This window comes from Cebus imitator, unplaced genomic scaffold, assembly GCF_001604975.1.
Source record: "Cebus imitator isolate Cc_AM_T3 unplaced genomic scaffold, Cebus_imitator-1.0 Scaffold938, whole genome shotgun sequence".
NCBI lineage: Eukaryota > Metazoa > Chordata > Mammalia > Primates > Cebidae > Cebus > Cebus imitator.
The window spans coordinates 62,860-72,927 of record NW_016108253.1 but is presented as its reverse complement, the minus strand read 5'-3'; the positions used below and the strand labels follow the sequence as shown (position 1 = coordinate 72,927).

General features: G+C 49.4%; 1 pseudogene across 1 annotated transcript; it reads left to right on the top strand.

The window, feature by feature from the left end:
- The first annotated feature begins 2,553 nt into the window (after nucleotides 1-2,553).
- LOC108298332 lies at nucleotides 2,554-3,361 on the top strand (annotated as a pseudogene). Its single transcript, XR_001822548.2, has one exon. The product of XR_001822548.2 is annotated as a casein kinase II subunit beta-like (transcript).
- Nucleotides 3,362-10,068: the final 6,707 nt, after the last annotated feature.

Genomic DNA, 10,068 nt, shown 5'->3' with positions numbered 1-10,068 from the left:
CTGGGAACAAACCACATTCCAGGGCATATCTTCTTTTGTTTATTTTACTTTAAGTTCGGGGGTACATGTGCAGCTCTTGCAGAATTGTTACACAGGTACACACATGCCATTTTGGTTTGCTGCCTCCAACCCCCCGTCACCTGCATTAGGTATTTCTCCTAATGCTATCCCTCCCCAATCTCCCCACCCCCTGCTATCCCTCCACTAGCTCCCCCACCCCGTCTCAGGCCCCAGTGTGTGATGTTCCCCTCCCTGTGTCCATGTGTTCTCATTGTTCAACACCCACTTACGAGTGAGAAGTTGCAGTGTTTGCTTTTCTGTTCCTGTGTCAGTCTGCTGAGAATGATGGTTTCCAGTTTCAGCCGTGTCCCTGTAAAGGACATGAACTTATTGTTTTTTAATGGCTACCTAGTTTTCTATAGTGTATATGTGCCACATTTTCTTTATCCAGTCTATCTTTGATGGGCATTTGGTTTGGTTCCAAGTCTTTGCTATTGTAAGCAGTGCTGCAGCAAACATACGTGTGCATGTGTCTTTATAATAGAATGTTTTATAATCCTTTGGGTAGGTACCCAGTCATGGGATTGCTGGGTCAAATGGTATTTCTGTTTCTAGATCTTTGTGGCATCACCACACTGTCTTCCACAATGTGCCTGAATATTATGTCTTTCTCTAAGTTTAGAAAGTTTTCTGTTATTTCTTTTAAGAAGCTTTCTACTCTTTGCTCCTTCTCAACCCCCTATTTAAGGCCAGTGAATCTTTGATTTTCTCTTTTGAAGCCCTCTTCTAGATCTCTTAAGCATTCTGTGTTCCTTCTCATTATTATTTTCTTTTTTCTCCTCTGACTGTATTTTGAAGTAGCTTGTTTTAATGCTCACTAATTCTTCTGCTTAATCAATTCTACTGACACTCACTCAGGCATTTTCCAGCTCCAGGATTTGTTTGCTATTTTCTATTACGTCAGTATCCTTGTTAAATTTTTCTGATATAATTTTGAATTGTTTCTGTTTTCTTGAAGTTAATTGAGCTTTCTCAAAATAGTTATTCTAAATTTCCTGAGAAGTTACATATCTCCATCGCTCCAGGGTTGGTCACTGGTGGCTTATCTGATCTATTTGGTGAGGTCATATTGACTTAAATGTTCTTGATACGGTGGATATTTGTCAATATCTGAGCATTGAAGGATAAGGTATTTATTCCAGCCTTTGCAGGCAGGTCTTGTTTGTACCTGTCCTTCAGAGGGCCTTCAGGAATTCAAAGTGGGCTGACGAGTTCCCTAAGCCAGTGGTCACTACAGCCATTTTTGTACTACAGGGCACCCTAGGCCCAGGTACACTGCAATCCTTACAGATTCCCAGGTCCCCAGCCCTCTTGGACTCGAGGAAGATCAGGAATTGTTCTCTGGGTTCCCAGGTAAAGCCCCTAGCTTACTTTCCTCTATTTCCCCCAAGCCAAAGGAATCTCTCTGTAGGCTACACTGCCTGGAGTGTGGGGAAGGGTGATGCAAGCATTCCTATAGCTGCTGCTGTCATACTGGCTGTGACCTCAAGTCCGGCGTCTTCCAGACCTACACAACATCAGGGTTTGCCCAAGGAGTGTTGTAGTCACTGGAGCCTGCCTGCCCGTGACATTTATTTAAAGCCCAGTTAATTTTCAGTGATAAAGCTGACCAGAACTTTGGTGGATTCTTCCTCCTGGGGCAGCTGATTCCCTTGTGGCCCAGGGTGAGTCTAAATGCTGCTTCTGTGGACATCGGCCTGGAATCAAGCACTCTTGGGTTCTGTTCAGGGCTGTGTTTCTCTATGGCAAGACTGGTACTGAGTTTCCTCCTTGTCTCCAAGCCATTAGATTCTCTCTCAAAGATGCATTTCCTGCGGTTCGGAGAGAGGTGTCAGAAGCAAGGCAAGACCATCCTTCCTGCCTTCTTCAATGCATTTATTATTATGCTAAAACCAGGTGCTCTGATCTCTCACCTGATTACCTAGCTCTTGTGAAAGTGTTTTCGTGCATGGATACTTGTTCCATTGGATGTTCCTTCAGGGAGACCATTGCTGGAGGGTTGTATTCTATGATCTTACTGCACCTCCCACTTGGTTTTCTTTTTTAAATGTTTCTAATAAATACTTGTGAAGTGATAGCTTTATTTTAATCTTGGGGATCAAAAGCATGTAGCTAAGAACTTTTCCCAAAAAGCATTTAAAAATTTTTATGTCAATGTTGACGGAATGATACACTTTTTGACTCAAGGGTCTTAAATGGATTTTTAGTTTTGATTCAATGTGACAGAACACTGTTTTTATAAAGTGTGATCTGCAGCCCTCATGTACTAAAATCACCTGTGGTGCTTATATTATAAAAAAGCAGATCCTAGGGCCCACACCACCTAAATCTCCTGGGGTTGGAGACTAGTGTGTAGCTCCTCTCATCTCCACAGCTGCTTCTCAGGTACACCAAGTTTAAGAACCATTCTTTCATGTTTTCAGACTAGGGATTCTTACAAAATGGCAAAGAAGAAAAACCTTAATCTTTTAAAGTTAAGAGTTCAAGTCCCCAATTTCCACTCCCCACCCACCCCACTTTGCTTGCCGCGGTTGGGTCCGCGGCCTGTGCTGTAGCGGTCACCGCCATTCTTTGGAAGTATCAACTTCCCTACCCCACCCCAGCCCTGGTCCCCGTCCAGCCGCTGACGTGAAGATGAGCAGCTCAGAGGAGGTGTCCTGGATTTCCTGGTTCTGTGGGCTCCGCGGCAATGAATTCTTCTGTGAAGTGGATGAAGACTACATCCAGGACAAATTTAATCTTACTGGACTCAATGAGCAGGTCCCTCACTATCGACAGGCTCCAGATGTGATCTTAGACCTGGAGCCTGATGAAGAACTGAAGACAACGTCAACCAGAGTGACTTGATTGAGCAGGCAGACGAGATGCTTTATGGATTGATCCATGCCAGCTACATCCTTACCAACCGTGGCATTGCCCAGATGTTGGAAAAGTACCAGCAGGGAGACTTTGGCTCCTGTCCCTGTGTGTACTGTGAGAACCAGCCAATGCTCCCCATTGGCCTTTCAGATATCCCAGGTGAAGCCATGGTGAAGCTCTACTGGCTCAAGTGCATGGATGTATACACACCCAAGTCATCGTGGCACCATCACACGGATGGCACCTATTTTGGCACTGGTTTCCCTCACATGCTCTTCATGGTGCATCCCGAGTACCGGCCCAAACGACCTGCCAGCCAGTTTGTGCCCAGGCTCTACGGTTTCAAGATCCATCTAATGGCTTACCAGCTGCAGCTCCAAGCTGCCAGCAACTTCAAGAGCCCAGTCAAGATGATTCGCTGATTCCCCACCCCACCTGTCCTGCAGTCTTTGACACTTCCTTTCCTTTTTAGCACCGAGTCACAATAATGACTCCTTTAATTTAAACTAAAAACCTGTATGGTTTTTAGTTTAAATTAAAGGAGTCATTATTGTGGGGGGAATATGAAATAAAGTGGAAGAAAAGGCCATAAAAAAAGAGAGTTCAAGCATTAGACTATGCACTTCTTAAACACAGATTATCTTTCCCATTTTCTCTTTCCAGTTCTTTATACTGTCAAGGGATTGGTGCAGAAATAGGAAACAAAGCAGTGAAAGAAAAACGTATATTTATTTCTAAATATACGTTTTGCTTTAATAATCACCAAAAAGACTTCCATTTTCTCTCTCCAACGTGTCCATCAGTTATATTGGCCTTCAACAGATGGTGATAGCAACATACATAAATCCATATCATGCATTTATGCACACTTAACACATATCAGCACTGTGAAGACACAGACTGCGCTTTACTATGGCTGGGGGCCTCTCCCATGCCACTTAAAAATGAGCACAGGTTTGCTCTCTGCAAGAATTTCAACAGAATTGGTCTGGCCATCAGTCACCAGTTTCCCCAAGGTAAGACAGGATGACAAAATGGGACAGTGTATTTGAAGTGAGGTCAGTCCAATTCGGGTATCATAGAAAAAAAGAAGTAGGATGTGCTAGCTTAAGCCTGAGATGGTATCTGGGAAGTCACGTTCATGATGTGAACTCAAAGAACACAGATGCCACAGTGCAGAGCAAAGCCCAGCCTGACGACCCAACAGGGTCAGGTGTGGATCTGTGAGTAGTGTTCACTGAGTCCCCGCCAGTACTGTCCAGTGGAGCGCCGCGGCTCAGTATTGTGCTTTTAGAACCTGCGAGAGGAGCTCCAGTATTGGGACCACATGCTTCATTCATCAGAATCACGGTCCTACACCGAGTTTTCCATCTCAGGGCAGCTGATGAGGCAAGAAGTGTGCTGTTGCTAGTTCCCATGCTGCTGGGGCTGTTGAGAAGCAGTCTCAAAAAACTGTCTATGCAAACTACACATCTTTTACTTCGTGCTGGGCCAAATGGGCCTTGGCTAATGGTATTCCATAGCTGTCAGAAAGGCTTTCTGCCTTTCCTCCCACTCCACCAGGACACACCTCTGACTCCCTCTTCTGGACCCTCTAGTGGACTTGGAGGAACGAGGCCCAGATGCTCCTGAGCAGATAGGTGGCCACACAGAAGGGGGACAGGCCCACCCTTCCTGCTGTTTTAAGGACCTTTGGTGGCTGCGTTTCTTGCATGGTTCCTGGAAGGCAAGGGTCACAAGGCTGGAGCGCATGGCAGAGCCCGTCGGGAGTTCACCTGCAGACAAAGATAAAACAAACCAAACCAGTGGATATTGCCCGGCCCTGCTGATGGCTACCTGAAGAGCGATGTGGTGATTAAGCCAGGAGTGTGGTGAGAGCCAGGTAAGAGGAGGAGCTAAGAGCATGAGCTGCGGTCTGGAGGAACAGCAGGTGCCCCAGGTTAAGGGGAGCCTCCCCACCTCCCCATGTCCCGAGATCCCTGCTCCAATTCACTGCATGCTGGGTGGCTGGATCCCACCATTCCCCCTTCAGGGGCCAGATGACTCTCCAAATCACTTTGTCTCAGCAGAAAAATGGCCTCTGCCACCTTCCCCCAGAAGTGCTTAGCATGAAACATGCCTATACAGAAACAGCCTGTTGTAGGAAGAAGAGGACATTTTGCAGGGAAGTCCTCTGTTAAGTTGATGTCCAGTTGACATAACAAGGACGTGAAGGGGCCAAGTATCTATGGACCTCAGAGCTCAGCTAAGCCAGTTCCACCTTTGACAGATGAGGATGCAGCCAACTCACAGAGACCAAGGGACAAGCCCAAACCACACACCAGTTAGTGACAAAACAGGTATTAGAACCGAGGCCTCGGGTCCTTTCCAATGATCTATGGGAGGTAGAGGAGAAAGCTTCCACACTGGAAAAAGCCAGTGGATACTAGAGATTTTGAGGATGCATTTTCTGGGACGGGAATAAGGATTTACAGAGACAATCCTGTAAGTGTTGCTCTAAAGAGGCTCAGGAAAGAAAGGAATTACCAGAGAAAAACAAAAGGGAATTATTGGAAAAAAAAAAAAAAAAAAAGGAACAAGTTAAATCATGGCCCTAGTCATTTTCACAGTATGGAGATCGACATTCTCTCAGGTTATGATTTAGAAACATTTCTAGGAATATGCTCCACTGCTTATGGGAACTCTGAAGTTTTTATTTTATTTTATATAGCAAGCACCAACAATTGAATGAAGTGAGAGTGAATGAATTGGTAAATGCATGAATTGGGGAGGGGGCTGAGGGACTTTGACATCAGGGCTTTGATTTGGCAGGGCCTGACCTCAAATACAGAGAAAGGGAAGGGTCCTTTTCTTGTCTCCCACCCCAGGAAAAGCTGGGAAGCTGCCCTGCCCAGCAGTGGAGTGCCCTGGATTGGAGGAGCCTGGGGATGGGGAGGTTTGGTTCTGGATTAGAGGGTCCTGGACATCCGCCCATCCTCAGGGGACATGAAGAATGGGCAGCTGAGTACAGGTCTGGGGGAACGTGGTGGCTGCGCTGCTGCACTGCTCAGAAGTTGCTCTGATGCTCGGGGTGCACTTGGAGGTGACTGCGTCCAGGAGAGGAGGCTTCTGCCTTCCCTGCCACCACCTTTCCCAGGACAGCACTTGAATCGGAATCGATTTGCACCATTCCTGCTGTCACCAGCCTCAAAGACTAAGTAGCTTAAGTACCTTATTTCTCCCTCTGCAGACCTACTTTCAGAGCATTCCCAGCCTTCACCTCCTCCAGCTGGTTCTCCAGTCCTGGAGTAATGAGGGACCCAGAACACCCTTGGCTCAGGTTGGGTCGAGAGACTGACTCCCTGAATGTTGCCCTCTCACTGCCTGCCCCACCCTCATCCCATTCTGCAGGACCTTCTGGTCCTGGGGTGTCTCTGGCTTCTGGCTGTGGCATGGATTGGAACCTGCTGAAAGCAGATGGAGGCTGCTGCCTCAGGCAGGACCCAGGGAATCTACAACCCTTTTGACCTTCTCAACTGGCTCCCCAGCCCTAAATTACCCTTTCTTCTCTCCTCTTTCACACTCCTGTGTCCTGGCCCTCTAGGGACTACAAATGACAGAACTAGGAGGTATCTGAAAGCTCAAGGCCAGCCCTCCCATTTGACAGAAGGGGAAACTGAGACCCAGGAGAAGGAAAGACTTGCCCAAGTTCAAACAGGAGACAGAGCCCCATTATCATGGAAGAACTGGTGCGTGGGGAGGGGCATGCCCATGAGACTTTGGATAGCACTCCACCATTGAGCAGGGTGGGGGTGTGAGGGAAGAGTTCTGGGATTTTGAGCCCAGGTAGCTTCGCTGGGCCTTTCCTGGTCTCTGGGACTGGGAGCAACAGTTCTTAGTTCCTGCGGCCCTGAGCCTCCCAAGCATTTTATGAGAAAGGCAGCAGATTTGGGGGAGGGCAGTGCTTGAGGGTTCCCTCTCCATCCCCGGTCCTCTGCCCCAGCAGCGGAGCAGCAACCCTCAACTCCTGTCTCTGTAGGCAGCTGCATCATTGTGGAGGGAGTGGTGAGGCTGAGGCCAGTGTCAGACTCCCCCCACCCCAGAGCAAGGGCTTCTGTGCTGGACCCAGGGGCTGAGGGGTACTGAGCCCACCTCCTGGACAGACACCTGCTCCTCACTATCCATGCCTGAGCTTTCACTCAGCAAGGGAGCCAAGAAGCCTTCCCTGGAGCCACTGACCTGTGTGGGCACCAAAGGTGGGATTCCACCTGGGGACGCGTGATGGGGAACTGGGTCAGTCCAGTTCCACCCTCATCCCTTCCCTGGAACCCACACTCCAGCCAGTGCTGTAACTAAGCTGTGACCAGGAGGGCAGATGCTGTGTGTGTGTGTGTGTGTACACACATGTGAATGCATGCACACCCAAGTGGGGGTTGGGAGAACGGACTTTAAGACACTAAGATATTGAAATATGTAAGACTCAAATAAATTCTACCACATTCAGAAGGGTACTGAGCTTATCAGAAATCAGGTTCAAATAAGTCCCTTCACTTCCTTAGTCTTGGTTTTCATGTCTGCAAAATGGAAATAATTCCTAGGAGGAGAAACCTATGCAAAAATGATCCCCAAGCTGGAAGTTGCTGCAGGGAGGCAACACGATGCAGTCCCACTGCTCTCCGCCCCAATGAGAGGACTGAGGATGGGAAGAGGAAGGCCTCTGGCTCAGGGACACAAGGGCAGCCTCCACCGTCTCCTCGCTGCGCCCCTTCCCTCTGCTGCTGGCCTCCTCAGCCCCTCACAGGCCAAGGCAGCAGGGGCTGGGGGAGCCCCAAGTTCTCAGAGGGAGATTTGCCCTAAGGTTCTCTTCTTCCCAGGCAGTGAGGCTGAGGGGACAGCTCCCTCCCAGAGCTCCATCCCGAGCCCCTCATGGTGTTCCCCCAGCAGGTTTGAGCACGTTTAGCTTCCCATGTATTCTCCAGCTTCTCTTTGGGTGGTATGGGGCAAGGAAGAGTTTTGCAACATGCCTGGACCCACAGATTGTGGTCTGGGCATGCTGGGGCTTCGGGAGGGATTGCAGTTTCCCAAGCCTTCCCCAGAGCTAGGAACTGGCCGGTGACCACCTGCTATGTCCCAGCAAAGCTGATGTCACCCATCACATGCTATTGGCTATTTAGCTGTTCTTGCCACTTGGCCTGGCCCCTGTACATGCCCCCTCCAAAGACAACAGGACCCCTGCATGCTGCTCCCACCAGTGATTCTGTAGAGAGGTGAAAGGGAGCCTCTCCCAGCATCCAGCTCCCTTAGCTCTGCCTCCCCCAACTGGGTGGTGACTGAGAATCAGAGGCAGAGGATTTAGAGAGCATCTCTTCCCATTCCCCATCTGGCAGATGAAGAAACTACCTATCTAGAGATGTGAAGGGACATGTTCTAGGCCACACAGCAGGCCAGGGTCCAGGCAGGTTCCAATCTGAAGTCCCTGGGCCACTTGTGCTGCCCCAAGCACAGATCGCCTGTTTCCTCCACCTCCCTTGCCCCCAAGCTTGAACTTGCATCAATATCCCAAGATGAGATGCTGAGGGAATTGTTTTACTGATTTGTTGATCCGATCTCAGAATGAAAAGGGCCCTGAGCTCATCAGCCAGAAAGAAATCCTATTTGGCTTTGATGGCCATAGCTATTGGTCATATATCATTGAAATCTTTTTTCTATGAACCCAGCGGTGCAGGGGCTCGGGGGCTGGACTGGCTGCTGGGCCCAGAGCTGCTTCTGCACTTGGAATCTGTGGTCTCTAACATCACAAACCCAGGACCTGGGACTGAGTGTGGGAGCCATGTGGTGGGAGGGGACAGTCTGGACAGGTTGGCCAAGGCCTGCAGTGAGGGTTTCCAGGAACCTCCTGACCCTTCAGGCCAGGGCATCTGGGAGTCTGGTCAGATCTCACAGGTTAAGTGTTGCCGATTTTATTCAGCTTTCATTGTCTTTTCCTCAGTGATGCCAAGGCTGCTGTGTGGGCTTCGGGATCCAGAGCTGATGGGTTTTGATGGCGAGGCCTGAGTTGCGCAGGCAGGGGCAGCGGGTGGGGAAAAGGAGCCAGAGAGGCTCAGTCGGTGGAGTTCCTTTTGGCAGCGGGGCACTGTGGCTAAAAGGATGGGCTGTGACATTGCCTCCAGAGGCTCCAGCCCAGCCCAGCTCTGCCAGCAGCCTTGTAGGGTGGGGGTTGATCAGACATGATATAAATAAATAAATAAAGCACCTCCCGTGTGCCAGACACACAGTAGTGCTCAGTGAATGATCAACTCCATGCTCAGTCCCATTGTAAGGGGCCTGGCAGATAGTAAGCCCTTGGACTTCTATTTCCTTCTACTGTCTGGCTCTCCCAAGAAGAGCCGTTTGGCTGATCTGGGTGTGCTGTGTGTGTTCCCGTCTGGCTGGCCCAAATGCCATCATTTCTTCCCTCCCCATGGCTGCAGGAAAAGACACTCTGAGGAGTGAGCCTTGGCTAGCGATCCAGCAGCCTGAGTCCATTCCCCAACCCCGAGGGGCACATGTGAGCCATGGGGGGTGCGGGTGGGGAGGCCAAAGGCCGATCAGTTGCTCAAGGGAGCCACTGGGAACAGGGGAGGATGAGCAGGGCAGCAAGGGCTGTCCAAGAATGCTCCTGGACCATCTGTATCAGAATCACCTGGGGAGGTGATTCAATACAGATTCCAGGTTGGGCACATTGGCTGACACCTGTATTCCCAACACTTTGTAAGATCGGAGCAGAAAGACTGCTTGAGCTTCAGATCAGCCTAGGCAACCTAGCAAAATCCATTTCTACAAAAAAGATTTTATAAAAGCCAAGTGTGGTGGCATGCGTCTGTAGTCACAGCTACTTGGGAGGCTGAGGTGGAAGGACCACTAGAGCCCGGGAGGTCGAGGCTGCATTGAGCCGTGATAGTGTCGCTGGAGTCCAGCCTGGGAAACAGAGTGAGACCTTGTCACAAAACAGACCAAAGGAAACAAAGCCCAGGTTCCTGGTCCGCACCTCCTCAGAATCTGACCTAGTATCAACTGAGAATCTGCACTTTAACAAGTAAGCCTAGTCAGTCTGATTCACATTGAAGTCTGAGGATCTTTGCAGCAGAGAATAAAGGAGTCTGCTCCAGCTGACTTGTGGACCTGCCTACA